Source organism: Lontra canadensis, unplaced genomic scaffold, assembly GCF_010015895.1.
Source record: "Lontra canadensis isolate GAN:19392208 unplaced genomic scaffold, GSC_riverotter_1.0 scaffold36, whole genome shotgun sequence".
Classification (NCBI taxonomy): domain Eukaryota; kingdom Metazoa; phylum Chordata; class Mammalia; order Carnivora; family Mustelidae; genus Lontra; species Lontra canadensis.
Window position 1 is genome coordinate 17,475,280 of NW_022631030.1, and position 5,573 is coordinate 17,480,852.

Consider the following 5,573-nt stretch of genomic DNA (forward strand, 5'->3'; position numbering starts at 1 on the left):
ATCTTTACTAATTTTTCCTTACTTGTTCTATAAATTACTGAGAAAAATATATTAAAATCTCCAACTATGATTGCATTTGCATATTTTTTAATCTTAGTTCTGTCAGTTTTGACTTCATACATTTTGAAAGTATGATATTAAGTTGTCCATTTCTATTAAATTGTCCATTTTAGGGGTGCCTGGGTGGCTCAGTCCCTTAAGCATCTGCCTTCAGCTCATGTCATGATCTCAGGGTCCTGGGATGGAGCCCCCCCCATCATGCTCCTTGCTCAGCAGGGAGCTTGCTTCTCCCTCTGCCTGCAGCTCCCCCTGCTTGTGCTCTCTTTCTCTCTCTGACAAATAAAGTAGTTAATTAAAAAATAAAAAAAGTGGGGGCACCTGGGTGGCTCCGTGGTTGAGTGTCTGCCTTCAGTTCAAGTCATGATCCCAGGGTCATGGGATTCAGCCCTGCATGGGGCTCCCTGCTCAGCAGGAAGCCAGCTTCTTCCTCTCCCACTCCCCTTGTTTATGTTCCTTCTCTGGCTGTGTCTCTCTCTATGTCAAATAAATAAATAAATATAAAATAAAAATAAATTGCCTGCTTTATTATCATTAAATAGCCTTAATGACCAAAAATAATTTCTTACTTTAAAATTAACTTCATCTGTCTATATCTGTATAACTGGAACAAGCAAGGACATTGGGATTCCATGACATGATTTGATTATATGGAGTCAGAATGATGCAAAAAAAATGATAAAATTCAATTTTAAGACTATGATCAAAGGGAAAACCCTCAATTAAAATAAATCCTCATAAAAAATTTTAAGACTCCCTTGGGGTCTATGGGGAGCCATGGACCCCATACTAAAGCACATATGTTCAAAGTCACTAGGTTTGGGACAATGAAAAATTTCAGGGGGAAAAAAAGCAGATTAAGCGATAACAAGCCAATAAATCTCATTCCTTATTGGAAAAAAGAAATTGACTTTGTCTGATTTAATTAAGTTTTGGGAACTTCTATTTTATTAGTATTTCTGTGGTATATATTTTTAAATTTTATTGCTTCCCACTTTTCCCTTTACTTATATAATATGCTTCTATAGACAGCATCTAGTTGTGGTTTTTAAATCCAGTTTGACAATGTTTATCTTATTAATTGGGTTTCTTAGCCCATTTAAAGTCAATAACCAATATATTTTAGATAGTTTTAGGATTAATATTTTTCTATTGGTATCATGTATTTTTTGTCCTTTCCTTTATTTTATTTTAAATCAAATATTTTAAATTATTCCATTGTTTACTGAGTTATAGGTTGGCTGTTCCTTTCAGCACTTTAAAGATATTCCATTGTCTTCTGTCTTCCATTGTGTGTGCTGAAAAGGCTGTCATTAATCTTACTGTTGTTCTTTTGAAGATAATGTACTGGGTTTGTGTTTTGGGTTTTTTTTCTGAACCTTTTAAGATTTTCTTTTTATCTTTGGTTTTCAGCAGATTGACTATGATGTGCCTGGTGCGTTTTCCTTTGTATTTATTTTCTTTATGATTCATTGAGCGTCTTGAATCTGTGAAATATCTTCCACAAGTTTAGAACATTTCTCTGACATTATCTCCTCCAATATTGCTTCTGCCCATTCATTGTCTCTTCCCTGTCTGGGCCTCCGATTATATGTACTATTAGACCATTTTGTTTGTATTCCACATGTCTCTTTTACTCCATTCCTTTCTTTCCCCTTTCCTTTTTGTCTCTGCACATCTATTAAACTGGCTTCTGGTTCTTTAGCCCTGTCTTCTGGCATGTCCAGTTTTCTCAATACATTTTTCTGTTAGAAATATTCTTAAGCTCTTTGAAGACTTTAACTTTAGTTCTTCAGTCTTCTTCCCCCATACAGTTTCAAAATCTGACAAATGCCTTGAGGAAAAGTCAGACTGTATTTGAGGAGACCCCACTCTCTATCCAGATTTAGTCTCCTTCGAGATTATAGAATATTTCCCTCTGCCTTTTCCAAGTCCTTGCTTACTTCCCCACCCTCCTGTGCACAACCCCAATATCAAAAAAAATATCCTTTTGGGAGAACTTAACCATACATTTGGGGCTCCTTGTGTTTCCAATCTGCCACACCAGCTCTGTGTGAACCCTAAAGCTTCCTGACTTCTGTTTGCCAGTATTGTCCCTCTGAGGGGGGCCAAGACTAAATATAGAACTGGTCCTAAAATCAATAAGTGCCTCCAGAGGAGAAAATCACCAGCAGTGACTGACTTTCCTCAGAAGGGCTCCATTCTCTCTGGAATACCAATTCTTTTCTTCCTTATTGCTTACATGATCTCCAAAGTCTTTTAAAATATACTCGTATAATGTGCCTGACTTTTTAAAGTTGGGCTGCTGTCATCCAATCTAGGAGAAATTCTAAAATCTATTCTTATTTCCATTTCTTTCTTACTTAAAAAGTATATGCACATGCATTTTAAAAAAGTATAAAAAAAGTATATGCATTAAAAATCAACCATAAAATGTCAGTGGCATATAGCAGTTAAGTGTTTGTTCCTTGTCTATCTAGAATTGTTAGGTGTCAGCTAGATATCTCTCCTGAGTCACCTTAATTTCTGGGGATCAGTTGATCTGCTCTGGCTTCTAACAGAGGCTGGCTTCAACTGGAGCAATTAGAGCACTCTGCTCCTTGTCTCGGTAATCTTCCAGCAGGCTACCAAGGGCATGTTTTCATGGCAATGGCAGCCCTAAAGCACAGGCTCATTCAAGCTCTTGCGTCTGCAATATCTGCTGATGTCCCATTGGCTGAAGCAAGATACCTGATCAGTTCCAGAGTTCAAGAAGGAAAGCACTAGAAAACTACATGGCAAAGGGTTTGAACACAAGAAGGGATAAGGAATGGAAGACATCTACTATATCCTGCAGTTTCCCAGATCCAGTTTATTCCAGATCTCCTCTTATCATCTTGAGATCCTTCAAAGTCTTTATCACTCTCTCCATGTCTTCATCTCCCCTTTAACCCAGTCCACTGCAATTTGGCTTCCTCTTCTGATATTTCCACCAGACCTATTTTCAAATAAGGTTGCCAGTGGACTCTAAATTTCCAAATCCAATATGCATTTTTTGGTCCTTATCTTATGTGACAGAGCCTGTTCATTGAGCATCAATCTAAGTCTTACATTCTGTAGGCAGATACGTTTGTGCCAGATATCCTCTGATTGCCCCTCACCATCCATTCTCCAACCCCTCCTCCCTTCTCGCTTCTGCCATATGGGTTACATCAATGAACTCCTGTACCCTCTGGCCTCTAATTGGCTCCAACTTGGAATCCTTGTCAGGAGACTGAAGATAGAAAGGAGGGGATCATGGTATTTATTCTCTTGGTTCTATGCTTGTGAGGTCACCTGGAGCTGGCTCTCTCCCTTGTCACTGCTCTTCTCAAGGTGGCCTGCTCTATATGACACCTTCTCCTTCCCAATTATGGTGACCGCTCCTTCTATTCTTGCTTTCAGGCATAAGATGGTGTCAATCAGCCACTAATTGCCCCCGTGCCTGTGTTACCTCACTGTGATCTTCCTACATCCCTCCCTCACCTATAAAAACAACCCCTTTATAAGTAAACCTTACTCTCATTATCTGCTTCTTTATGGAACGTGAACTGATACAATGTAGCATCATTCATTATTATCTCCATCCCAGTATGTCCATTTACATTTAGGATTGAGATGCTGCTCCTTTCACTCATGCAATCACATCCAATAATTTATATTGAGGGAGAGAGGGAGAAAATGCAGAGTCCCTGATCCCTATCCTTTGGAATTTTAGGAATTGAGATGTCCTCACAGGAAACAAAAATAAAACACCTAAAACAGAAGGAACCAGTACTTCATGTATGCAATATGTGGCTTTCTCTAGACTGTGGAGCACAGCATTCATGTTTGTATCCTTCCTGCTTATTTGGCAAATGAGACATGGAGTCACTGAAATATTTGGTTTCAATGGAAAGCTAATGTGACTTCACCCCAGCTTGTGAAAACATACAGATGATATTTATATGACCTTTCAATTATATTTTGACTCAACTGACCACTTCCTCCTTGAGACTTTCTACTCCCTGGTTCTCCTCCCCTTTCTGACCTGTCCTTTTAGGTCTGCTTCTTAGGTTCCCTTTTCTCTGCCTGCCCCTTAAATATGGTGTTTCCCAAGATTCTGTTCTTGGCCCCCTGCTCATCCCTCTTGCCACGTTCTCACAAGCAATCTTGACCACTTTCATGATTTATCATGAGGTTTCATTTGTTCTTCCTCTGCAACGTATTGACTTAGGTACAAGTGTTGAGAATATCGCAAGGTCAGGAGAGGAAATTGGTGCTCCGAAATACCTGAGCCCCAGGGGAGAAGTAATAATAGCTCATGGGACTGTGCCTGCTCTCTCAGTTCTCCAAGGAGCAGAGGAAGGGCTGAGCAAATGAGTTCAGCGTTCTCTCTCCCCAAGCCCAGAAAAGTGAGAGATGATCAGAGAGCTGAGAGGCTTCACTCTGATGCCTCAAAAGAGGGTTGAAAACTCCCTGCTGCTGTTGTTGTTATCACAAGGAGTCAAAAATTGTATTTGCACCTGTACCCCTGCAGCTAATAAATTATATGTTTATTAAAAAAATTAAAAAATTTTTTAAAAATTGTATTTGCAGATAGACATGGTCCAGACACTATAACACCTATGAACCTATATAAGAAAAAAACTTGAGGAAAATCCTTACTCTCAATTTCCATAAGTCAAAGACTTCAAGATGGACAGTGATGGAGATAAGAAAGTGGTGAGTACAAAACAAACTGAGGGTTGCTGGGGTGAGGGCGGTTGGGGGGGTGGGCTTACGGACAATGGGGAGGGTATGTGCTAAGGTGAGTGCTGTGAAGTGTGTAAACCTGGCGATTCACAACCTGTACCCCTGGGGATAAAAATATATGTTTATAAAAAAATTAAAAATAAATAAATAAATAAAATTCTGGTGCCTCAAAAAAAAAAAAAAAGTGGTGAGTAATAAATACACACCTAGATGTCATTTTGACTACATATGCACATGTAGTCAAATGTATACTAAAAAGGAGTATCTGAGAATATATAATCTAAGAAATAGGGATTCTTAAAAGAGCAGAGACCTCTTGCAGGACAAATCTTAAAAACAGCTTAGAGTAAATGTATTGAGCTTGCTCAACACAACGTATTAGGATGGGGAGGTAGAAGTAAAAATATTCAAAGCTATCATTTCAGGTTGGGGAAAAGGAAAGTAGGAAAGTGAAATGTTCTAAAGCCTCATCTTATGCAGGGTGTAGGAAGCAGCCAGATAATAGATGATCGGGGTTGTGGGGGGAGTTGTTGGCATTTGTCACCATTTAATAGTGGTGAAGGAAAGGTAGACTTTCCCTAGACTGAGTACTGGGGAAAGAAACATAATCATTAATGGAAATAATATTTAAACTCTCAAATTTAATAGAAGGGCAAAACAGCAATAAATAGTAATAAAAAAATAAATAGCAAACAAACAAGCAAAAATACAGAAAAGGAAAACCAGGAGACCACAAGATGAAATGAAAAAAAAAATGAAATAAA